This window comes from Giraffa tippelskirchi, chromosome 3 (assembly GCF_054371585.1).
Source record: "Giraffa tippelskirchi isolate mGirTip1 chromosome 3, T2T-mGirTip1v1.2.pri, whole genome shotgun sequence".
Taxonomy (NCBI): Eukaryota; Metazoa; Chordata; class Mammalia; order Artiodactyla; family Giraffidae; genus Giraffa; species Giraffa tippelskirchi.
In genome coordinates, this window is record NC_137277.1 from 140386785 (window position 1) to 140414371 (window position 27587).

Genomic DNA, 27587 nt, shown 5'->3' on the forward strand with positions numbered 1-27587 from the left:
GCCAATGCTTCATGATGACTTAAATCAGGGGCTTTCCTATTAAGGAAGGAAAAATAGCAGTAATATCAAACACAGAGTCTTGAATATGACTGGTCATCTTTAGTTTTCAATAGACCAATGTTTGAAATAATGTCTCTTCCCTTGTTTAAAACTGTGGCTAGGCAAAGGGAATGCTTTCCAAGTATCTGACCAGGTTTTTTCTCAACTTTTGTCTTCCTTCTCTCTTTCTTCCAATTTCTCACTCCCTTTCTTTGTTCCTGCTTTTCTCTCCCTACTTCTTTTTCTCTCCCTTTTTTATGAAACGGGAACCATAATTTGAAGACTGCAGTACCGAGCCTAAGCCACCTCTCTGCTGCACATCGATACAGGGACAGTTTTTAGACTCTCTTGTTGATTCTGGTTCTGTACATTAAAGTATTGGTATGCATATTAAATAGTGAAATCCTAATAGATAAACTTTTGTTGGAAAAAAAAATTCTCTATATCATTCTCTATATTTGAAATGTACTTAACAAATATCAAAATTAATTGCAAAAACTTGATAGGGATATAGAAATCTTTAATCTACTTACTGGTCATTAGTGGAAATTTTAATTTCAAATACATCTTAAATCACATTAACTTGTGAATGAATTTTTCTATTTGACACCACTTTCAAGTAAAACTTATAGTAAATAAAACTATTTTAATATAAAATTTTATTGTATAATAATATATAATGTTATATTCTGAAGATGAATTATGAAAATATTAAGGGTATTATTTAAACATATATTAAGGGTATTATTGACCCTTCAATGAATAATTGTTGTTCTCAGGTCTTCAAGGGCTTCCCAGGTGGCACAACTGATAAAGAATCTGCCTGCTAATGCAGGAGACACAAAAGATCCCTGGGTTGGGAAAGTACCCCAGAGAAGAAATGGGAACCCACTCCAGTATTCTTGGTTGGAAAATTCCCTGGACAGCGGAACCTGGTTGGGCTACAGTCCATGGGGTCTCAAAGAGCTGGACATAACTGAGTGTGTATACATACACACACACACACACACACTCAGGTCATCAAACTATGATTTATTGAATTCTTTTTATAGGTGTAAGCTCCCATAAGTCAGTATATTTATAGCATATTTACTATAAAGTGGGAAATTACCCTGATACTACCATGTTACAATTTTGCTAACATTATTTTCATGCAGAAACTCACAGTGGGATTAACATATGTCACAATTCAAAAGTCTAAACAGAATTCTACTTAAATGTACTGCTTCTGAAGGAGAAAGTGTTCAGGTATTTATCTGTAGCACTTCTGGGAGAACTGCCAAAACCCTAGAGCATTAGTATTCCTGCAACTTTACATTCTCTTCCTAGAAATTGTTCTTCTGGAAAATGTACAATAATGTTAAAATGTTAGGTAATTATACCATATGTGGTCATATATGTAGTGATTTACTGATAGATAAGAAAAGAGGATGAACAGGTATACAGGAAACATTTAAAGTAAAGGGTAAACTTGGCCTTACTTTGCTTTCTCCTTAGTATGTGTATTTCAAGACGGTTGTGCTGCCACTATGACTGAAATGCTTAGGTTAGCATTAATAATAACAAGAATAATAAAAATATCACATCAGATTATATGTAGGTGTTTTACATCTATTCCCTGCTTTAATCTGCATGGAAGCCAAGCAATGTAGTATTAATAGTTCCATTTTAAGATTGACAAAACTTAACTGTCAACAGGTTAAATGATAAGTACAAAGTAGCCAATACAACAACCTGCTTTGTTTACTTCACATTCCCAATGTATGTAGTAAGTTCTACATATAGTAAATGTCGAGTAAATATTTATTTTTGAGTGGCCATATGATGCCTGTGAAGTAAGTTAAATATATCCACAGCATTGCATAGATATTACCTTTTTGAACTTCAAGTCTTATCCAGATGGATGAAGGGACTGAATGTTCTAATCAGAGTATCACTACAATGAATGCCTGTAAGGAATACACAAATATGGGGTAAATTTCATGACTAGAAAAATGAAGACAGGTGAGGATACAAGATGGTTCAATGAGACTGAAGAACGGATGCTTTGGAAAGCAGGACACAAAAGATTTGAGGTTCTAGAAAATTGATGTGTGTATTACCAGTTGTATCTGTGGGTATAAAAGTGGGGAAATTAAAATTACCAATATTTTTATATTATATTCTCTTTATAAGGTATTTAATTTGCTTATGTTTAAATGAATTGTGATCTCAACTAATTAAGGCACTGATTTCTTTTAATTTTCTTATATTTCTGCCAACACCTGCCCAGTGCATGACACTAATTGATGTTTAATATTGTTATGCAAAGTATGATTAAAAAACACAATCAGTGGCAACAAAAGATACAGAAAGGACAGAGTTTTGTGTTCACAAGGGGATATTACAGCCTTTGGGAATTATAGTAGAAATATTTTGTTTGATAATGGGTTAATGGCCATATTTGTGAGTAGTTGAATCAAATAACAACAACAATAAATCTTGTCATTAACTCTTTAAATTCCTAAAAGGAGTAGGGGAAGGAACGGTATTTAATGAGTATCTATTTTTAGATAGGTGCCAGGTCTTTGCACTTACTTTATTGACACATCGTATCAACTGTACCAACTAAACAATAATAATCCCATTTTACATATGTGAGAACAGGCTGACAGGATTGAACAAGTTTCTAAATACAATTTAGCTAGTTTTTGTTGAAGACCGAAAATTTGAAGTGATTGTTTTGTGGAACCACAGTTAAGAGTGAATGTGTTTTTTCTCTGTTTCTCTCTCAATATATATCAGATTTTGACTTTGAACGTGAACATCAAATTCCTCAATTCAAAATTAGGCCTTCAAGTGTTGTGCTCCTAAAAATAGTGTTCTTTTGTTTTAATATGTAATCAGAAGTTTTCTAGGCCTTGTAATAGATTGAGCATTGGTAAATTAGTCTCATACTTACTCAAGGTGGAAAAAAAAAAATCCTTTCAAACCCATATTATACTAAATTTGACTTGTCACTTTATCTTCTTTCCTTGCACTTGAGTAAAGCCCTAATAAATGCATTTTGGAAATGGATTTCCCTCAAGAGCTATCTCACTCATTTGTCACAGAAAAAAAAAAAGGCAGAAAATATTCAACTTAAAACTCTGCTTTATGCTGAAGATAAAATTTATCAAATAAGTTTTGCTTATTTTTCTTTTTTACACATTTGATAGTATTTCTTAATGCACCCCTAAGAGTGATCTAATTTGATATTTTTCTCTTTATATCTCTAAACTATTGTGTGTATGTATGTGCCTGTGTGAACATGTGTACATAAATCTTTCACTAATGCGTTATGGGAACTTCGTATATTGCAGGTGGCTTAATTTGCTGATTGCTATGTCTTTGATTCAGTTAGTAATCATTAAAAAGCCCTCAAACCATCACAATGAAAAAATAATTTATTTCCTGACCTGCAAGTGTTCTTTTAATACTTTTGGTCAATAACAGCCCAAGTTTTGTTCCTATTATGCTGTTCCTATTTTCAACTTGCTTTCAAAGCGGTTTGATTCATTTTCTTTTCTTGCTAGCTTGTTTTTTTATTTTTTTTAATTCTTCAAATACAGCTTTAGACGCAATCAAATAATTTTTCAAGCATCTTATAAAAGTGCTCTAGAGACAGGCATGTTTAACAGGTTTCATAAACTTTATTCAATGAAGTATCTAGAGCAATAATTCTTTGGGGGTTCCAGACGGTTTATGAACCATTGTGAAGGCATTAGCGCCTGTTTCACACTTTACATAAAGTTTCCCTGCATTTGTGCTGCATTGCCAAAAGCAAGAACAGTTACATGCTCCAGCAAGAAAAATATCCTTAGGAATAGCATCAAAAATGAGTTCAGCACTAAGTCATAGTTTGGTTTTCTTTCTGTTGAAGAAAATAAGCTATGGATATATTATAACAGAATGTCCTTTAAGGTATTTTTCAACATATAGAAAACATAACTTTCAACACAGAGTTTTATTAGCCCAGGACAAAATACTTTTCCCGGGACGCATAAAGATTGTGAGTCAGATCCCATACAGCCTCCCTGTTGTAAGGAACTTGGTGAGCCTCTTCGACAATCAAGGTTCCCAGGATTCTCTCTTCTGACTGGGCTGTGTGCCAGGGATGGTAAGTTAGGAGATCTCGCGAGATCTGACTTCAGTAGCTGCGTTACCTTTGTGTGGAAATTTGGCGGAGGTGCTGAAATTCCCAGGACTCCAGCTAGTGAACTGGTTGGTACCTACACAGCCCAGACACCGGGACCGGCTAAAGGGACCTGGAAGACGCGAATCACGTGGTGCCCGTGGCTCGCCCGCGCCAAACTGGTCCCCTACCAGTCCGTGCCCTTTAGGCCTGGCCTTCTGCTTGGGGCTAGTGGGACGCAGCACTGCTCGCCTGAGGACACGAGGTTATGGGAAAACTCCGAAGAGCCATATGCCTGTGGCCCTGGTGCCGCAGACTCGTGGCCTGTCGTCTGAGTAGGAGCCCCGGCTTTCGGGATCCCACAAGGTGGAGTTTTGTCTGGTAAGTAGGGTCAGCTGAGTCTGGTAAGTAGGGTCAGCTTCTTCCTTTCTCTGTGGTCCCTACATAGCTCATAGGGACCCGTCCTCTTGCTGCCCTTGCAGTTCCTCCATTACTTCTCACTGCACACTCGAAGCAGGCAGTGGAATTAGCTTGGAGGGCTCCAGCTGAGCCCTGTCAGCTTTCCTCAGTAGGCCCACTATCAACTAACCCAGACCAAAGCCGAGCCCATGGGTTACCCTCATGGTGTTCAACACTGGAAAAGAAACATCATATTCAAACTGCAAAACCAAAGAAAAAGAGACGCTGAGTGGAGTCTATAAAACTAAAAGCATAACAACACCTGTCTGTAAGCTGTGTACTTAAATTGACAAAGTTGTTTTCCATGGGGTACTGGTTGTTTGTGATCTGCTATCTATATATACTGAAACTGAACAATTAACTGCATAGTTGACAGGTGCTGGGAAGCCATGTTTCTCATTGTTGAAGTGGGGATTTACAGAGAAGCATGAAAGGGAAGTTAGAATTATCTATGTGGTAATGAATTTGAATTGGAGATATCAGTATAAACTCATGTTTAAAGTAAGACAGATACAGATAATACCATAAATAAATAATTCTAGATGTGTTTATATGCATGAGTTACTGTTTGCACATATATTTACTTGTTCTTTTCACAAAGAGGGTCCAAAAGCAACAACACTTTAGTGGTAAGTACACAAACTCTCAGATATTGGTTTCTTATGCTATTCTCCAGTAAAAGAAACCAGGCTGTTAGAGAAATGACAGATTCTAGGAAAGGGATAGGAAATACATACAATGAGGCCAGAGCACCTTAGTGAAAACATGTGAGGAAGTGCTCGAAAAAACAATACAGTGATTGAATTATGTAAGTGGGACGCTGGAACTGAGTGAACTGGCCAAAAATGGAGACATTTGAACAACAAAATAGATAAAATAGTATTTGATTATAAACTGGAATCTAAAATATATATATTTTTAGTCTAAAATATATTTCCAGACATTCTGGAATGCGAAGTCAAGTGGGCTTTAGGAAGCATCACTACGAACAAAGTGAGTGGAAGTGATGGAATTCCAGTTGAGCTATTTCAAATCCTAAAAGATGATACCGGGAAAGTGCTGCCGTCAATATGCCAACAAATCTGTAAAACTCAGCAGTGGCCACAGGACTGGAAAAGGTCAGTTTTCATTCCAATCTCAAAGAAAGGCAATGCCAAAGGTTGAGCAAACTGCCACACAATTGCACTCATCTCACACACTAGCAAAGTAATGCTCAAAATTCGCTAAGCCTGGCTTCAACAGTATGTGAACTGGAAACTTCCAGATGTTCATGCTAGATTTAGAAAAGGCAGAGGAACAAGAGATCAAATTGCCAACATCTGCTGGATCATCGAAAAAGCAAGAGAGTTCCAGAAAAATACCTACATCTGCTTTATTGATTACACCAAAGCCTTTGACTGTGTGGATCACAACAAACTATGGAAAATTCCTCAAGAGATGGGAATACCAGACCACCTGACCTGCCTCCTGAGAAATTTGTATGCAGGTCAAGAAGCAATAGTTAGAACTGAACATGGAACTACATATTGGTTCCAAATCGGGAATGGAGTACGTCCAGGCTGTGTATTGTCACCCTGCTTACTTAACTTATATGCAGAGTACATCATGCAAAGTGCCAGGTTGGATGAAGCAAAAACTGGAATCAAGATTGCCAGGGGAAATATCAATAACCTCAGATATACAGATGACCCCACCCTAATGGCAGAAAGTGAAGAAGAACTAAAGAGCCTCTTGATGAAAGTGAAGGAGGAGAGTGAAATAGTTGGCTTAAAACTCAACATTCAGAAAACTAAGATCATGGCATCTGGTCCCATCACATCATGGCAAATAGATGGGGAAATAATAGAAAGAGTGACAGATTTTACTTTGGGGGGCTCCAAAATCACTGCAGATTGTGACTGCAGCCATGAACTTAAAAGACACTTGCTCCCTGGAAGAAAAGTTATGACCAACCTAGACAGCCTATTAAAAAGCAGAGACATTACTTTGCCAGCAAAAGTCCATCTAGTCAAAGCCATGGTTTTTCCAGTAGTCAGGTATCGATGTGAGAGTTGGACTATAAAGAAAACTGAGTGCTGAAGAATTGATGCTTTTGAACTGTGGTATTGGAGAAGACTCTTGAGAGTCCCTTGGACTGCAAGGAGATCCAACCAGTCCATCCTACATGAAATCAGTCCTGAATATTCATTGGAAGAACTGATGTTGAAGCTGAAACTCCATTACTTTGGCCACCTGATGCAAAGAGCTGATTCATCTGAAAAGACCCTGATGCTGAGAAAGATTGAAGGTGGGAGAAGGAGGGGATGACAGAGAATGAGATGGTTGGATGGCATCACTGCCTCGATGGACATGAGTTTGAGTAAGCTCCGGGATTTGGTGATGGACAGGGAAGCCTCTTATGCTGCAGTCCATGGGATCGCAAAGAGTTGGACAGGACTGAGCGACTGAACTAAAAATATATATAGGTCCATATTCAAATCAATGATTAAATAAATAAACAAATGAGAAGGAAAGAAGGATAGAAAAATCTTCCCTGTGGAAGAGTTCCAAATAATTTATATAGATGCCCTTTAAGTCTAGGCAGTTCCTAGACTTCTTTCCAAATAGTATCTTTAAAAAGAAGGGAGTTAAAAAAAAAAAAAAAAAAAAAAAAAAAGAAGGGAGTTGTAACATCACAGTGAAGAAATTTGACAAAGGCTACCTTAACCATGTGATTAAGGTCATCAACCTTTATAAGTCATGTTGAAAATATGTACTTGATATGATATAATTAGGCTCTGTGGTTTTTCTTCTCCAAATCTGTAAGTGCAGTATAAAATCATATGAAAAGCATCAAATTCCATTTAAGGGATAGACAAAAACATACCTGACCAGAATTCCTCAGAATTGTCATCTGAATATAGAAAGTCTATGAAACTCTAAAAGCCAAGAGGAGATATGAAAACTAAATGTGGTATCCTGAGTGGGATCCTGGATCATAGAACATTAGGTGAAAGCTAAGGAAATCTGAATAACCTATGGACTTTGTTAAATATAATAGTTGATTTTGTATGTTTATTTGACTAGGCCACAGGGTGCCCATTCAGTCAAACATTATTCTGATTGTGTCTATGAAGTTGTTTCTGGATGAAGTTAACATTTGCATCTGTAGACTGAGTAAAACAGATTGTACTCCCTCAAGTGAATGGGTCTCATCCGATTGAAACCTGAATAGAACAGAGAGACTGGGTGATTAAGAGGGAACTTCTCCTGACTGATTGATCTGAGATCTTGGTCTTTTTCCAGCCTTTAGGCTCAGACTGAAACTTCTGTTTGTCTTCGTTCTAGGGACTGCTGGCTTTGAGACTTAAAATTATACCACTGTCTCTTCTGCTTTTAGGTCTTCAGACTTGGACCAGAAGTACGCATTTACTTTCCTGAGTCTTCAGCTTTCCTACTATACATCTTGAGACTTCTCAGAGTCCATAATTGCGTGAGTTGATTTCTTATAATAAATCTCTTTATATTTTCTCTAGAGAACCCTAATATAGTAGGTGTACACCAATGTTGGTTCATTAGTGGTAATAAAGATAAGATATAGTACTTGGGATTCTAGGTGCCAGCTGTATGAGGAGATAATCTCCATACTGTTTTTGCAATATTTTTTGCAAATCTAAAACTATTCTAAAATAAAAATGTTTTTAAAAAAGAGTTGATGTCAGATTTTTAACCTGTATAAATGAGTGGTTGTAACATTCCTAAAGTTTGAGGAGTTGGCATTTTAAAAAAATTAGGGTATATATAGAACATATATATATTTCTCTATATTCTATTATTTTAGTGTGTATTGATTATTCTCCATATTTTATATGTACTTCAGTTTTGAGAAATCTTAAAATTGGTGCTTTATTAAAGTTGTTAACTCATCTCAACTAACATACCACATAAATACTCTCCTTTGTTTTCATATCGATATTCCTAATTTATTTTTGCTATTCAGTTTTATCTAATGGTCAGTTTAAAAATCTTCCTCAAATTATTTTGAAGTGGTTAGAATACCAAATAAGTAAATAGTAATGCTAAAGGAAAGAAAATTGGTTTCAGCTGTCTATTTTTATATATCTGAATGTCATATAGCATTAATCCTATTGACATCTGTTTTACTGCTTTGACATTTTTGTGTAATAAGAGGTGATAAAATAGTTACAGGATGTTAACTTGGCTTATGGACTGAAGCTGGTAGGGTTAAGGATGTTCTTTTTGTCTTCTTGTTTTTGTGTTTTTTGGACAACTACTTACAAACAAAACTATTTGAAAATTCAAGTCGATTTAAAAGAAGACTAACCCTACTCATCTTGCTTAATTAAGTGGATATGATTATATCCTTGTGAGATAGATCTGTGAGGTAATTAAGTCTGAGAAACAATTTGAAGTACTTTTACTCCAGATCCTAGACTCATGATGGCACTGAAAATCCAGTCAGTTCAGTCGCTCAGTCATGTCTGACTCTTTGTGACCCCATGGACTGCAGCATAACAGGCCTCCTGGTCCATCACCAACTCCCAGAGTTTACTCAAACTCATGTCCATTGAGTCAGTGATGCCATCCAAGCATCTCATCCTCTGTCGTCCCCTTCTCCTCCTGCCTTCAATCTCTCCCAGCATCAGGGTCTCTAACAATGAGTCAGTTCTTCACATCAGGTGGCCAAAGTATTGGAGTTTCAGCTTCAGCATCAGTCCTTCCAATGAATATTCAGGACTAATTTCATTTAGGATGGACTGGTTGGATCTCCTTGCAGTCCAAGGTAATCTCAAGAGTCTTTACCAACACCATAGTTCAAAAGCATAAATTCTTCAGCTCTTAGTTTTCTTTATAGTCCAACTCTCACATCCATACGTGACTACTGGAAAAACCATAGCTTTGACTAGACAGACCTTTGTTGGCAAAGTAATGTCTCTGCTTTTTAATAGGCTGTCTAGGTTGGTCATGGCTGCCGTCACCATCTGTAGTGATTTTGGAGCCCAAAAAAACAAAGTCTGACACTGTTTCCACTGTTTCCCCATCTACTTGCCATGAAGTGATGGGACCAGATGCCATGATCTTAGTTTTCTGAATGTTGAGTTTTAAGCCAACTTTTTCACTCTCCTCTTCCACTTTCATCAAGAGGCTCTTTAGTTCTTCTTCACTTTCTGCCATAAGGGTGGTGTCATCTGCATATCTAAAGACGCTTACTCCTTGGAAGGAAAGTTATGACCAACCTAGATAGCATATTTAAAAGCAGAGACATTACTTTGTCAACAAAGGTCCGTCTAGTCAAGGCTATGGTTTTTACAGTAGTCATGTATGGATGGGAGAGTTGGACAGTGAAGAAAGCTGAGACCCGAAGAATTTATGCTTTTGAACTGTGATGTTGTAGAAGACTCTTGAGAGTCCCTTGGACTGCAAGAAGATCCAACCAGTCCATCCTAAAGGAGATCAGTCCTGGGTGTTCATTGGAAGGACTGATGTTGAAGCTGAAACTCCAATACTTTGGCCACCTCATGCGAAGAGTTGACTCATTGGAAAAGACCCTGATTCTGGGAAGGATTGAGGGCAGGAAGAGAAGGGGATGACAGAGGATGAGATGGCTGGATGGCATCACCGACTTGATGGACATGGGTTTGGTTAGACCCCGGGAGCTGGTGATGGACAGGGAGGCCTGGCGTGCTGTGATTCATGGGGTCGCAAAGAGTCGGACACGACTGAGCAACTGGACTGAACTAGGTTGGTCATAACTTTTCTTCCAAGGAGCAAGCATCTTTTAATTTCATGGCTGCAGTCACATTCTGCAGTGTTTTTGAAGCCGCAAAAAATAAAATCTGTCACTGTTTCCCCATCTATTTGCCATGAAGTGATGAAACTGGATGCCATCATCTTAGTTTTCTGAATGTTGAGTTTTAAGCCAACTTTTTCACTGTCCTCTTTCACTTTCATTAAGAGGCTCTTTAGTTCTTCTTCATTTTCTGCCATGAGGGTGGTGTCATCTGCATATCTGAGGTTATGAAAATCCAAGTTACACAAAATTAATTGTGTAGGTCCTTGTTGCATAAGGCTGTTTCGGCAGCAGTTAGTTAGTAACCTGTGTCTGAAACTCCAGTCTGTCTGCTTTCACTCAGTAGTGCCTTCAATATTCCTGGTCAGACTTCTTTCATTCAGCTCTAAGAGCCAATAAGTTATTGCTGCTTTACTACTGCAGACCAAGATAAAAAAGAAATAGTCTCCCTTTATGAAGTGGCTATACATCCAGTTAGGGTAAGTTGCTGAGGGACTAGGTCTAAACCATTAAATTGACATAGCCTCACTTTGCCTCACTAGGCTTCATTGTTCCATAGTCTCCCATCTCTTGGTAAATTCCCATTCATTTTTGGAGAATTTTGCCTTTTCCTAGGGGAATTCCCAAACTTTTCCCCAGATGTCTATGTCTAGAATATTGTTGCAATTTAAATTTTTACCTTGTACTTTTTTTTTTTGACATCTCTGATTCTAAGGTGAGCAGCAAATATGATTTCTTCCTCCCACTTAAAACTTTCTATCATGAACCAACAAAGAATATTAGTAGAACAACCAGATTATCCATATTTTCCAATATTCTTTGGTATGAGTGTCAAAAAGCTTTTAGTTTCTTTTATTTGAAGATGTCATAGCAAGGAGGAAGTAGCCTATATCACCATTCAAAAGAGATGATGTTCATATACTGGACTTTGCATGGAGGAAAAATATATTTTTATGGAGGAAAACTTCTCTATGATATTTCAACATGTCTTGTGACAAGTTTTTGCTCTGTTCTATCTTGTCAAGGAAGTTTGTTTAGCAAACAGCCTTGGAAACTGGATGTCCCCTTGGGCAGAGGGCAGATGAGTTTACTGATAAGAAAGGTAAAGATAATATCTGCCTTTGAGGGGAGAGTCAGCTATGGTCAGTAGTCTTCTTTAAAAGATATTCAGTTCAGTTCAGTTCAGTCACTCAGTCATGTCCAACTCTTTGAGAACCCATGAACCACAGCACACCAGTCCTCCTTGTCCATCACCAACTCCCGGAGTCCATCCAAACCCATGTCCATCGAGTCGATAATGCCATCCAACCATCTCATCCTCTGTCATCCCCTTCTCCTCCTGCCCTCAATCTTTCCCAGCATCAGGGTCTTTTCAAATGAGTCAGCTCTTTGCATGAGGTGGCCAAAGTATTGGAGTTTCAGCTTCAACATCAGTCCTACCAATGAACACCCAGGACTGATTTCCTTTAGGATGGACTGGTTGGATCTCCTTGCAGTCCAAGGGACTCTCAAGAGTCTTCTCCAACACCACAGTTCAAAAGCATCAATTCTTCTGCACTCAGCTTTCTTCACCATCCAAGTCTCACATCCATACATGACCAATGCAAAAACCATAGCCTTGACTAGACGGACCTTTGTTGACAAAGTAATGTCTCTGCTTTTTAATAGGCTGTCTAGGTTGGTCATAACTTTCCTTCGAAGGAGTAAGCATCTTTTAACTGCATGACTGCAAGCACCATCTGCAGTGATTAGCCCAAAAAACAAAGTCAGCCACTGTTTCCACTGTTTCCCCATCTATTTGCCATGAAGTGATGGGACCAGATGCCATGATCTTAGTTTTCTGAATGTTGAGCTTTAAGCCAACTTTTTCACTCTCCTCTTTCACTTTCATCAAGAAAAACGAGGGCTTTCCTAAACTTGAGGTTCCTCAGCTTTGATGTGAATCCACTGTGTGCACTGCATCCATCCATGCCCCCATGGAGTGAAGAGAACCCATGTCAGTTGGAAGCTCCTGAGGCCTGCTGTGCCATGAGTACTAATTTCCGTTGTGTCTAACACCGAAATCCCTTGTCCATCTATGTTACTATAGTATCCTAACTGGTTAGTTTGAAAATAGGGTAAAATCTCCGATCCTTTACTGTTGTTGAGTTTGTGTATGAGCGAAGCTACTGATATTTCAGATTTTGCTTATTTCTTCAACGTATATTAGCCTGTCTTGAGAAACACTCACAGGGATCTTAAGTTCAATGTGTCTGAAATTGAACTCACTTTTGTTTCCCTAAACCATCCTCTCTCCAAGCCATCCCTGTTATGGGAAATTTTACTAAGAATTACCAAAAGCATAAACTTGAAAATAACCAGCCTCCACTTCCAGTCATTTGCTGTCTTATTCCTGGTGCTGTACACCCAAACCAGACCATTTTCATTCTTCATTTCTATTCTTAAACCAGAGAAAAGTCTCCAAAGGGAGATCTAATTATGTTAATTCCTAATTTAAAACCTTTCAGTGACTTCTGTAAAATCAAAATAGTTCAACTTGGCTTCTAATGTTTCTGTTTCTACACCTGGCCTTAATGTCCAACCTCACTGCTCATTCTTCTCTTTCCTGAACTCTAAGCTCTAGTCATAAGAAATTTCTTCAAATGACTCCTGTGTGTTTTATTTTATTCCACATCACCTGGCCATGCTGTTCCTTTGGCCTGGGACATTTTCTTTTCTATTTTTCATCTGCTTGAAATGGGTGCAGACAACGTAAAACATTGAAGAAACCTCCCTCCTGTCCAAGGAATACAAATAGAGATTGTCAACATGACCTAGTTAACAGTGGTAATTCTAGAATTAATACATTCAGAAATTTGCTTCACAAATTTGTAGAATGAATTTCCACAAAAGAAGCATCAACTTACATAGAAACTGTAAAAAAATAAACCACACATTACTAAACTGATTAAGTAAGCATTTGTGGGGATGGATGAGTGTGTATTTTATGAATTCTTAGCAGTGAGGGTACAATTAATTTTGAAGGGTAAATAAAATTATGATTTTAAAAATATGTCTTCAATAATAGTCAATGCTAAATTAAAGTATAATTAACTGAAAAATATTTAACTAATTCTAATTGGCTATATTAAACATAAGTTATTGTTACTAAAATTAATGACCACTACACTTCAACACATTTTAAATCAGGTGCTAGACAAAGTTATTTACATATGTTATTTAATCCTGATAGTATTCACATGGATGGATACTCCTACTAACTTATTTTACAGATGATGTAACTCAAGTTTAGAAAGGTTAACTTGACTGTGTCTTTGAGCCAGATGGACATGGAATATAAGCTCTGGTCCTCAAATTCCATAGTAAACTTCTTTACTTGACAGGCTCAACTGCATGCTATTAGCAGAGTGTAAATGGAAGTTACAGTGCCCTCTCTGAAGTAGTGGTAAATGTGATGAATGAAAATAGGCTGCTTACTTCTCAGGAATTATAATATCACTATTTTCTTGAACACCTGTCTTTCACACAAGTAAAATTATTTGCTAATGAATTTGGAAATTTGATGAAAATTAAAATCCTACTATGGTAAATTATTTTACCATTATTACTGCAGGAAAACTGAAGTAGGATATGGATTTCACATGGTGTTTCATCTAACTTTCTTCAGTTCAAAATCCTGGGTTACTCATAGTGTGGGGCTTTTTCATCACCACACTGCATATTACCCTATGGTGAGTCCTGCCCAGACTATACTGAAGACTCTGTAAGACTAAAATTTTAGCTGGAACCAGTGCCAAATTATGAAATGAAATACTTGGTCCTGTTCAGATTATTCAGAGAATCAAGCTTTGTGATGTTACTGAAATGATGGAAGATAAAGTTACTATCTTGCTGCTAATAATATTGCAACTAAATAATTAGAATTAATGCTTTACTTTGTGAAACTCACAAAGAGGCTTTTTCTTCCAAAACTACTGTGTCTTAAAAACTCTGTTTCAAGTACTTTCAACAGAAAATTACCTCAAATTATGTTTGTAGCTTGCTAAAATATGAAATATGAATTAATCAAATTAATACTTATATAATTAAATTTATGTAACGAACATCATAAAATTGCAATTTTCAAAATTTATATTTGTTGCAGAGGGTATATGTTAGTTGATTACTACAAGATGCAGTAAAGAATAGAGATTTTCAATCAAAACTCTAAAATTAGACCTGCTAGTCCCCTTAAGCAATACTATTTCCTTGTTATGTGATCTCACAAATTAATCTCCTTTCTTTGGCTTTCTCATAATACCCATTCCAAAACATTTGTGTGTGTGTGTATGTGTGAGAATCAATGAGCTAGTTCATGTAGAGAGTTATAAACATGCCTGAAATATAATTTAATAAATATTAGCTATTTTCATGTGCCAGGCACTTGCTAAAGATATGTATACATTATTTCACTCACTTAGTGTATTAATTATATGAAATATACTATTATTCTCATTGCATAGTGTGAGGAAACCAAGGTCTAGTGAAGTTAGGTTAACTAGTTCATTGGTGTATTATTTTTTATTATCCATTATGTTCAGATCTTTATGAAATAAAATTTAAACAAAATTGCCCTGAAGCTCCCTAAATGGTTCATCATTGATTCTAGATTCTTGATGACCTTATGCTTGTTGATCACAAATAAATTTTATATTTAGCAATAAGATACCATTATTATCAATATGTGATGTTGGTATGAAAATACTTTTAACTAAAGCTAAATTCTAACAACATTGCTCTATAATTATAATACGAAGTCTAATTCTCATTTCTGTTTCAAATTTTTTTTAACTTTTATTGTATTTCATGTTTAATATTGGTTTTCCCTTTCATAAAATTTTAGCATGATGTTAGTGTTATGTACTTGACTCATTGTAGTTATATCTTAAGTTGCATCATTAATTTTTATATTGTACCTAGTGACTTAATAGCTTTTCTTTCTGACTGCATCATACCATAGGTATAAGGAAATAGGTATCCTTGCTTACTGTTGATGAGGATACAGAATGGTGTAATGGTGTAATATTTCTGGAAAATAACTTGAAAATACCTACCAAAAGCCTTTTTAGTTCATTTACCCTTTAGCTATAGGTCTACTTACAGTAACCATAAGATTATTCAGTGGTATGTTGGTTTACACTGGTTAAAAAAAAAAAAAAGTTCTATTTTGCATATGGCATTATAAATTTTTGGGAATTTGCTGTATGACTCAGGGAACTCAAACAGGATTTCTGTGACAATCTACAAAGGTGGGATGGGGAGGGACATGGAAGGGAGGGAACGAAAGTATACCTATGGCTGATTATTGTTGATATATGACAGAAAACCACAAAATTTTGTAAAGCAAATATCCTTCAATTAAAAAATAAAGTGGAAAAAAAAACAACGGAATGAAAGAAAAGCAAGTTCTTAGTTTTTTCTATGAAGGGAAATCAAGTAGATTAAAATGTACTAGATGATTGAATAATCTGGAATATTAAAAATGATATGAGAGATGTATCTATAATAGTATGTGAAGTGTACACATACAATATGTATATATCTTCATATATATTTTTTTCTTTTTTTTCTTTTCCATGAAGTCATAAATGGTAAGAGCCTCTGGAGAAGGAAATGGCAACCCACTCCAATATTCTTTCTTGGGAAATTCCATGGACAGAGGAGCCTGACAGGTTACAGTCCATGGGGTCACAAAGAGTCAGACATGGCTTAATGACTAAACAACAATAATAATAATTGTTCAGTTAAAAAAACATAACTTCAGATATATTCAAAAACGTTTATACATTTACACATTTAGTTTTATAGACATGGAACAGGTAAGGGTCATTTCTAAGGAATCCAGCCTTGCCTCAGTAATTCAGTATGTGAAAACTTGCTTTCCAGTGTTGATCCTGAGTACTTCTAATTAGCCCAGCAGATTCCCTTGAGGAAATAGTATCAGGATGAATCACTGGGAACAAATGACAAGCCTTTCCTTCCTCACTGCAACAGGATTGCACTGCAACTGAAGTAGCCCTGGTATAGCCTTCCCTAGCTTCTCTTGATACTAGGTGCAATGTCAGGTGGAAGGAATTCAAAGACTTCTCGTGCCTTTGTGAAATTTTCTGTTGGTTGTTTTTTCTTTAATGAAAGAATCTGTGTATATGAAACATTTTTTCTTCTGAGAGTTTATGTTTGTGAATTTTTGAATTACTGTTTACGGCTGTATTATTTCTCTGGTGAATTTCTTCTTGGATTTAGTCCGTGAAAATATAAGCAGGGGACATTCATAAATACCATGAAAGTCACTAAGTTCATTTTCACAAATAAAATTCTCTGTTTTACTGAGGACCTCATTCTTCTCTGACATAAATTACCCCTTGTAATATTCTTCTGGTTCACCAAGCCAAGTAAATATAGCTTCCCTCCCCCCACCCTGCCTTAGATATGTCTGATTCATCTAATCCCTTATATTCTTTCTGTTTAAGCTTGGCCAGAAGGAGGAAAATATATTTTATTCTAAAGAAATATTTTTATATTGTATTTGAAATGTTCTGACTGGCTGAATGTGTTGTGTTTATGGGTATACACAATCTCTGAAATGACATATGACTTCTAGATCAGGAACCTGAAAACTTTCTCTTAATAGGTAAATATTTCATACTTGTGGGACATAACATCTGTCTTGCAACTATTCAGTTCTGTCCTTCTAGTTTGACAAAAGCCATAAAGAAGGCATAAACAAATGGACGTGGCTGTATTCCAGTAAGACTGCTGCCAGCCTGTGGACTGTAGTTTGCCCACCTATGTTCTAGATTAATGGGAAAATTAGTATTTTCTATTTTTTCTTGATTTTTCATTGTTTCTAACTTTTGATAACAGATATATTCATGTAGTGTCCAGAAATCACATCTCAAAAATTTAAAATATTTATTCTAATGTTTAGTAAAGAAGGTACAAATATATACCTGCACTTACATTTACATTAAACATAGCCATCAGTTTTTGCTCTGTTCATACATATTACATTGAAGTATGTATATTATTGTTTTGGTCCCTTACATCATATTTATATTTAATTTCAGGATTTATAAATTTTTAAGATAGCAAAGACTTGAAATGTTTATTAGTCATTTTGTTGGGATACACATTTGATTTCATAAAACTATTACCTTCATTTCCCCCCTTCCTATAAGTTTATTCACGTAAAAACCAATTTACTTCTTTGACTTACATTATATACTATCTTAGTCTATTTGGGTTGCTACCACAAAATACCACAGACTGGTTAGCTTAGGAACAATAAAAATTTATTTCTCACAGCTCTGGAGGCTGGAAAAAGGCACCGCCATGATTGCCTTTGGGTGAGGCGCCTCTTGATTTATAGCAGATGACTTATTGCTGTGTTCTTTTGTTGAAGCCAGAGTTTCTCAGGAATCTCTTTTATAAGACACTGATGCCATTCATGAGGGCTCCACCTTTATGATGTAAACATCTTCCAGTGGTTCCACTCACCAACATGACCACCTTGGGCATTTGATTTTCAACATAAGAATTTTGTAGGGACACAAACATTCAGACAGTAACAGGTACCTCCTTGAAATATGGTAACATAATGAAACCACCAATACCTATGCAGTGTGCTTTACCTATATTGACCAAAGGCAGAGAGTAGAAGAAATGAACTAAGGAAGAAAAGTTAACTGCATTGTAATGTAGCATTGTAATGACATCTTTGATTAAAGTCTCTGAAGTATTAGCTTTTTAACCACATAAATGAATTTCCTTGACAATCATCGTTAAAGACAACTGGTTGACAGAAATTAGCACAGAACTGCACCATATCTTCAGTAAATTAATACTACTAAGGTTGAAAATAATTCAGTGTATTGTTAGTCTTTATGTTTGGCTACACATTTTTAGATGTGATAGTTTATGTGTAAGGTTACATACTTATATATTTATATACTTATAAATAAATCAAGGGAGCATGTTGTAATACATAAGCTAACTGCTAAAATGATTATAACAGAAGGTAGAGTTAAGTAGTTGATACTGTAAAGACAGAAATAAATTATTAACAATTTTTTTATCCAGAAAAAAATGAAAGGAAAAATAAAAAAGATACAGTGTAGAAATTATAAAACCAATTATATTTGTGATCATACAAAACTTAAATGGCATAAACATTTCATTAATAGGGTATAAAACTGAACTTTAAAAACTCCAACTATTCTCTAGTCTCTGAAAATTTGAATATTGAAAAGATATACTTCTAAATAATCTAGAAGTTAATGTTGAATCACAGGCACTTAGAAATTATATAGAGTAGAGCCTAATTAAAAAAACAAAAATATATATATATATATCTGTCAGTGTGTTTGGGCTGCTATAACAAAAATACCGTAAATTGAGTGACTTTTAAATTATTTATCATACATCTGGAGACTGGAAGTCCTGGATTATGGAACTGGAAGATTTGGTTTGTGGTGAGGACACTCTTTCTGGTTCATAGATGTTCATCTCTCTGTTAACTCATATGGTTGAAAGGACAAAGGATCTTTCTGAAGATTCTTTTATAATAGTAATAGTCTCATTCATGAGGGCTCCACTCTTATGGCCTAATCATCTCCCAAATGTCCCACCTTCTAATACCATCACCTTGGGGATTAGGATTTCAACATACAAATTTTAGGACGACACAAGCATTCATATCAAAGCAATAATATAATTTGTAGTATATAGGTAACAATACTTAAAGGGAAAGGTTTTCCTGGTGGCTCAATGGTAAAGAATCTGCCCGCAGTATGGGAGACTAGAGTTTGATCCCTGGATCTGGAAGATCCCCTGGATAAGGAAATGTCAACCCATTCTAGTATTCTTGCCTGGGAAATCCCATAAACAGAGGAGCCTGGTGGATTACAGTTCACAGGATTGCAAAACAGTTGGACACATCTTAGTGAGTAAAACAACAGCAACATTTAAAGAAAAATTTGGAGCTCTAATAACTGCATCAAAAAAATAAAAAGAAGGGCTGCAATTTAACTGTTTACACTTTCAACTCATTAAGCTGGAAAAAAAGCAAATTGAATATAACAATATTATCCTTTTTAACTCTTCCACAGTATTTCAATCCTGCACAAATTTCACTGAAAATGTCAAGATAAACCTTGCTTTTTTTTTTTTTTTAAATTAGCTTTTTGGTCATGATGTTAGATGTGTGGTTATTGTATAGCTCCAAATCTGTTATTTTGAAAGATAGAGTTTATGAAAGGAACAGCATAAAATGATATGTTTATTAACAAATTAAAGAATTGGTAAGAAAGCAAATAATGACTAAATATTCAGTTCAGTTCAGTCGCTCAGTTGTGTCCGACTCTTTGCGACCCCATGAATTGCAGCATGCCAGGCCTCTCTGTCCATCACCAACTCCCGGAGTCTACCCAAACCCATGTCCATCGAGTCAGTGATGCCATCCAACCATCTCATCCTCTGTCGTCCCCTTCTCCTCCTGCCTCCAATCCTACCCAGCATTAGGGTCTTTTCCAATGAGTCAACTCTTTGCATGAGGTGGCCAAAGTATTGGAGTTTCAGCTTCAACATCAGTCCTTCCAATGAACACCCAGGACTGATCTCCTTTAGGATGGACTGGTTGGATCTCCTTGCAGTCCAAGGGACTCTCAAGAGTCTTCACCAACACCACAGTTCAAAAGCATCAATTCTGCGGCACTCAGCTTTCTTCACCGTCCGATTCTCACATCCATACATGACCACTGGAAAAACCATAGCCTTGACTAGACAGACTTTTGTTGGCAAAGTAATGTCTCTGCTTTTAAATATGCTATCTAGGTTGGCCATAACCTTCCTTCCAAGGAGTAAGCGTCTTTTAATTTCATGGCTGCAGTCACCATCAGCAGTGATTTTGGAGCCCAAAAAAATAAAGTCTGACACTGTTTCCACTCTTTCCCCATCTATTTCCCATGAAGTGATGGGACCAGATGCCATGATCTTAGTTTTCTGAACGTTGAGCTTTAAGCCAACTTTTTCACTCTCCTCTTTCACCTTCATCAAGAGGCTCGTCAGTTCTTCTTCACTTTCTGCCGTAAGGGTGGTGTCATCTGCATATCTGAGGTTATTGATATTTCTCCCGGCAATCTTGATTCCAGCTTGTGTTTCTTCCAGCCCAGCATTTCTCATGATGTACTATGCATACAAGTTAAATAAGCAGGGTGACAATATACAGCCTTGACGTACTCCTTTTCCTATTTGGAACCAGTCTATTGTTCCATGTCCAGTTCTAAAATGCAATTTTAAAAGATATTGATATAAAATAATTGAACATATTTCTAATCTCATAAGAATCCTGAACAGTAATATTATTTCCACCTCCTTTGACAAATAAACAATAGTAGGGAGAAAAATATGATGAGTCAGAAATAAAAAGCTGATGTACTTTTCCCTCAAATTTTAGATACTGAAATATAGTAAGGATTTGGAAATGGATGTGATTTTGAATAGCATTACAAAGAAAATATTGAAAATGTCCTCAGTAAATGGTACGTCTAAGTGAAATGAACAAAAATGTATTTGCTTAGAAATCTACTTGTTGAGAAATGTGTGATTTAAATATATATTTTTTTAAAGTGATTTTAATTATGGTGGTGGTGTTAGTCACTCAGTGGTGTCAGACTCTTTGGAACCCGTAGACTGTAGCCAGCCAGGCTCCTCTGTCCTTAGAATTCTCCAGGCAAGAATATTGGAGTGGGTTGCCATTTCCTTCTCCAGGAGAGCTTCCTTACCCAGGGATTGAACCAGGTTCTCCCCCATTGCAGGCAGATTCTTATACCATGGACTGTATGATGAATGCTTGTAAAACATTTTTAAAAATAAGTGTACAAAACTTCAAAAGTAAATTTATTCCTTCAATTGTCACATCCTACATTTGACAGAATATAGTTTTATGCACATTCTTCTTTATATAGTGGCATTTCATGTCTGGTTTTACAGAACAAAAAGAAAAGATAAATTGAACAGCATAACATTGAGCATTATTGCAGTGCTGAAAAACAGTTTTTTTTTTCAGTTTCAAAATTGTGCTGCAAACATATGAACAATTTGAAAAGCCCTGTGACCATTGTATCTTTTCTATGTAATTCATGTTAAAAATACTTGTTAATTAATCTGGATCCAAGTGCCTATAATCACACAGTGCAAATTAAGACTCTGTTATCACTGATAGAAGTAAACACTTGCAAATCAGGAGAAAATGGGTCCTTATATTCTAAACTGTGAAGTTTGTATGAGAAATAAATTAACCATAAAATTAAAGTGGAGGCAGCTTTCTGAAGAAAAAGTCTTAAAGGTATTCTAAAATACTTAAAATGCAATATTTCCTTAGCAGATTTAAACAGAGACACAAGTTGAACAAGGAAATTTGAAAATTGGGCAAAATTTAGATTCCCATTAAAATTAACCTTTGCTTAAGATTCTTGGAAAATGAATTGGACTCACTGTAAGCTTCTATGCTATAATTAAAAGAACAGATGAAATGTTCCATTTATTCCCTGGTCACCATAAACCTAGATATTCATAGCACTCTTTCCAAAATGGCTACCACCAACATTACTTTCCCAGAGAAGGAAAAATGAATTCTTTTGAAGAACAAAGGAGTAATATAAAAGAAAATAGATTAAAAATACAGAGAAATTTGTATGTTTGAGGTTTAAAATTTTTAATCAGGGGGGACTCGTAGTTTCTTAAAAATCATGCAGTCTTTTTAAACTTTTAATTTAGAGATAACTATATAGAGGACTGTGTAAAATTCAGATAATTTGTTTCATAAAATAATGAGAAAAGAAAGATTTTTGAGAAGGATAAGATCTTAAGAATATATGAACACTAAACTCTTCTGGGGTGACAAGGAAAAAGTAGAAATCTTGTAACTATGAACCATGAAAACAGTCTTTAGTTTTGATTACAGACTATGAGACCGTGTTTGAAAAGACTGATGATGGCAAGGGTCTAGATATATATTGTAAATAACGGCTAACCTATACTCATATCAGTATTAAAAGTAAAAAAAATAGTTTAAGATATTTTAAGACCTTACTACAATTTAAATTTATTCCATATATATTTTTAATTTGATCTAAAATCTACCGCTGCTGCTGCTGCTAAGTCGCTTCAGTCGTGTCCGACTCTGTGCGACCCCATAGACGGCAGCCCACCAGGCTCCACCGTCCCTGGGATTCTCCAGGCAAGAATAGTGGAGTGGGCTGCCATTTCCTTCTCCAATGCATGAAAGGGAAAAGTGAAAGTGAAGTCATTCAGTCTTGTCCGACGCTTCGCGACCCCATGGACTGCAGCCTACCAGGCTCCTCCATCCATGGGATTTTCCAGGCAAGAGTACTGAGTGGGGTGCCATTGCCTTCTCCAATCTAAAATCTAAGGTGTACTTTAATCTTAAAACAGATAAATCTGGGCTTTGCTAGATCAAGTTTGAACCACCCAATTCAGCAATTACCTTTCTTTAGGTTTTGCTTTTATCATTGAAATTTTCAAAAAATGATTTTATATTTTAGAATAGTTTTAGAAAAATTGAGAGAAAAGTACAGAGATTTAACATCCCTTGCGTCCACACATGTGTAGCCATCTTCATTATTAGCGTTATTCAGTAGGGTGGTACATTTGTTATCATTGGTGAACCTGCCTTTACACATCATACCCACCGAATGCCATAGTATATATTATGATGCACTGGTGGTGGTATATATTTCATGAGTTTGGACAAATGTATAGTGACATATGCACAATTATAGTATCATATAGAATATTTTTGGTGCCCTAAAAATTCTATGTGTTCCACCTATTGATTGTTCCTCTCACCCCTAATCTTTGGCAACCACTAATTTCTTTGCTGACTTTGTAGTTTTACCTTTTTCCAGATGTCATATAGTTGGAATCATACAGTATGTTGCCGTTTCACATTGCTTCTTTCACTTAATAATATGAAGTTAAGATTTATCTGTGTCTTATCATGGCTTAAAATAGCTCAACTGGAATTCCATCACCTCCACTAGCTTTGTTCGTAGTGATGCTTTCCAAGGCCCACTTGACTTCACATTCCAGGATGTCTGGCTCTAGGTGAGTGATCACACCATCGTGATTATCTGGGTCGTGAAGATCTTTTTTGTACAGTTCTTCTGTGTATTCTTGCCATCTCTTCTTAATATCTTCTGCTTCTGTTAGGTCCATACCATTTCTGTCCTTTATCGAGACTATCTTTGCATGAAATGTTCCTTTGGTATCTCTAATTTTCTTGAAGAGATCTCTAGTCTTTCCCAATCTGTTGTTTTCCTCTATTTGTTTGCACTGATCGCTGAGGAAGGCTTTCTTATCTCTCCTTGCTATTCTTTGGAACTCTGCATTGAGATGGGAATATCTTTCCTTTTCTCCTTTGCTTTTCGCTTCTCTTCTCTTCCCAGCTATCTGTAAGGCCTACTCAGACAGCCATTTTGCTTTTTTGCATTTCTTTTCCATGGGGATTTTCTTGATCCCTATCTCCTGTACAATGTCACAAACCTCTGTCCATAGTTCGTCAGGCACTCTGTCTATCAGGTCTAGTCCCTTAAATCTATTTGTCACTTCCACTGTATACTCATAAGGGATTTGATCTAGGTCATCCCTGAATGGTCTAGTGGTTTTACCTACTTTCTTCAATTTAAGTCTGAATTTGGCAATAAGCAGTTCATGATCTGAGCCACAGTGTGCTCCTGGTCTTGTTTTTGCTGACTGTATAGAGCTTCTCCATCTTTGGCTGCAAACAATATAATCAATCTGATTTCAGTGTTGACCATCTGGTGATGTCCACATGTAGAGTCTTCTCTTGTGTTGTTGGAATAGGGTGTTTGCTATTACCAGTGCGTTCAGTTGAGCTATTTCAAATCCTCAAAAGTGATGCTGTGAAAGTGCTGCACTCGATATGCCAGCAAATTTGGAAAACTCAGCAGTGGCCACAGGACTGGAAAAGGTCAGTTTTCGTTCCAATTCCAAAGAAAGGCAATGCCAAAGAATGCTCAAACTACCGCAAAATTGCACTCATCTCACATGCTAGTAAAGTAATGCTCAAAATTCTCCAAGCCAGGCTTCAGCAATACGTGAACCGTGAACTTCCAGATGTTCAAGCTGGTTTTAGAAAAGGCAGAGGAACCAGAGGTCAAATTGCCAATATCTGCTGGATCATCAAAAAAGCAAGAGAGTTCCAGAAAAACATCTATTTCTGCTTTATTGAGTATGCCAAAGCCTTTGACTGTGTGGATCACAATAAACTGTGGAAAATTCTGAAAGAGATGGGAATACCAGACCATCTGACCTGTCTCTTGAGAAACCTGTATGCAGGTCAGGAAGCAACAGTTAGAACTGGACATGGAACAACAGTCTGGTTCCAAATAGGAAAAGGAGTATGTCAAGGCTGTATATTGTCACCCTGCTTATTTAACTTATATGCAGAGTACATCATGAGAAATGCTGGGCTGGAAGAAACACAAGCTGGAATCAAGATTGCCAGGAGAAATATCAATAACCTCAGATATGTGGATGACACCACCCTTATGGCAGAGATTGAAGAAGAACTAAAGAGCCTCTTGATGAAGGTGAAGGAGGAGAGTGAAAAAGTTGGCTTAAAGCTCAACGTTCAGAAAACTAAGATCATGGCATCTGGTCCCATCACTCCATGGGAAATAGATGGGGAAACAGTGGAAACAGTGTCAGACTTTATTTTTTTGGGCTCCAGAATCACTGCTGATGGTGACTGCAGCCATGAAATTAAAAGACGCTTACTCCTTGGAAGGAAGGTTATGGCCAACCTAGATAGCATATTTAAAAGCAGAGACATTACTTTGCCAACAAAAGTCCGTCTCGTCAAGGCTATGGTTTTTCCATTGGTCACGTATGGATGTGAGAGTTGGACGGTGAAGAAAGCTGAGCGCCGCAGAATTGATGCTTTAGAACTGTGGTGTTGGAGAAGACTCTTGAGAGTCCCTTGGACTGCAAGGAGATCCAATCAATCCATCCTAAAAGAGATCAACCCTGGGTGTTCATTGGAAGGTCTGATGTTGAAGCTGAAACTCCAATACTTTGGCCACCTCACGCGAAGGGTTGACTCATTGTAAAAGACCCTAATGCTGGGTAGGATTGGGGGTGGGAGGAGAAGGGGACGACAGAGGATGAGATGGTTGGATGGCATCACCGACTCGATGAACATGGGTTTGGGTAGACTCCAGTAGTTGGTGATGGAGAGAGAGGCCTGGCGTGCTGCAATTCATGAGGTCGCAAATAGTCGGACATGACTGAGCGACTGAACTATCATGGCTTGTTTCTGTTTTGTTTTGTTTGTTTTTATTGTTGTTGTTCATTTCTTTTTAGGGCCAAATTACATTACATTGTCTGGATGTATTACAGTTTATTTATCCATCTACATGTTGAAGGGCATGTTCATTGCTTCCAGGTTTTAGCCATTTTAAATCAAATTGCATAGAAAACTGCATGCAGATTTTTGTGTGGACATATGTTTTTAACAACTTGGGGAAAATACTAAGGAGCACAATTACTGGATCATATGGTAGTATCTTTATTTTTGTAAGAAACCACCAAACTGTTTCTCTAAGTGGTTGTATCTTGTTACATTCGTACTAGCAGTGAATGAGAGTTTCTCTTGCTTCCCCTCCTTGTCACATTTATTACTGTCAAAGTTCTGAGTTTCGGCCATTCTAATAGATGTGTTTCATTGAGTTAGACAAGGCTGTGGTCCATGGGATCAGTTGTTTAGTTTTCTGTGATAGTGGTTTTCATTCTGGCTGCCCTCTGATGGATAAGGATAAGAGGCTTGTGGAAGGCTTCCTGATGGGGGAGACTAACTCTGGAGGAATATGGGTCTTGTTCTGGTGGACGAGGCCATGCTCAGAAAATCTTTAATCCAATTTTCTGTGGATAGGCGGGGGTGTGTTCCCTTCACGTTGTTTGGCCTGAGTCCAAGCTATGGTAGGGGTAATGGCAGTAATAGCAACCTCCTTCAAAAGGACTTATGCCCACTCTGTTGTATTGAGTGCACTTGGCCCAGCAGCAGGCCACTGTCGACCCACTCCTCCTTCAGAGACTCCTGGACTCTCATAGGAATGTCTGGCTCTGTCTCTTGTGGGAACACTGCTTTTTCTCCTGGGTCATGGTGCACACAGGTTTTGTTTTTGCCTTCCAAGAGTCTGTTTCCTCAGTCCTGTGGAAGTTCTGTAATCAAATCCCACTGGCATCCAAAGTCAAATTCCCTGGAGGTTCTCAGTCCCTTTGCCAGATACCCAGGTTGGGAAATCATTTGTGGGTCCAAAGAAAGGCAATGCCAAAGAATGTTCAAACTACTGCACAACTGCACTCATCTCACATGCTAGCAAAGTGATGCTCAAAATTCTCTGAGTGAGGCTTCAACGGTACATGAACTGGGAACTTCCAGATGTTCAAGGTAGATTTTAAAAAGGCAGAGGAACTAGGGATCAAATTGCCAACATTCGTTGGATCATCAAAAGAGCAAGAGAGTTCCAGAAAACATCTACTTCTGCTATATTGACTACGCCAAAGCCTTTGACCTTGTGGATCACAACAAACTGTGGAAAATTCTTCAAGAGTTGAGAATACCAGCCTACCTTACCTGCCTCCTGAGAAATCTGTATGCAGGTCAAGAAGCAACAGTTCGAACTAGTCATGGAACAATGGACTGGTTCCAAATCAGGAATGGAATACATCAAGGCTGTATATTGTCACCCTGCTTATTTAACTTTTATGCAGAGTACATCATGCAAAATGTCAGGCTGGATAAAGCACAAGCTGGAATCAAGATTGCTGGGAGAAACATCAGTAAACTTAGATATGCAGATGACACCATCCTTATGGCAGAAAACAAAGAGGAGCTAAAGAGCCTCTTGATGAAAGTGAAAGAGGAGAGTGAAAAAATGTCTTAAAGCTCAACATTCAAAAAACTGACATCATGGCATCTGGTCCCATCACTTCATGGCAAATAGATGGGGGAACAATGGAAACAGTGACAGACTCTATTTTCTTCAGCTCCAAAATCACTGC

The 27587-nt window shown here is 37.0% G+C and overlaps 1 long non-coding RNA gene across 1 annotated transcript in view; it reads left to right on the forward strand.

Moving 5' to 3' along the window:
• The first annotated feature begins 4163 nt into the window (after positions 1-4163).
• Positions 4164-27587, forward strand: part of LOC145540943 (uncharacterized) — a 230466-nt gene continuing 207042 nt past the window's right edge. The window contains exons 1-2 of the long non-coding RNA XR_014078652.1: positions 4164-4573; positions 8031-8123. This is a non-coding gene — a long non-coding RNA (uncharacterized LOC145540943). The remainder of the gene's footprint in view (positions 4574-8030; positions 8124-27587) is intronic.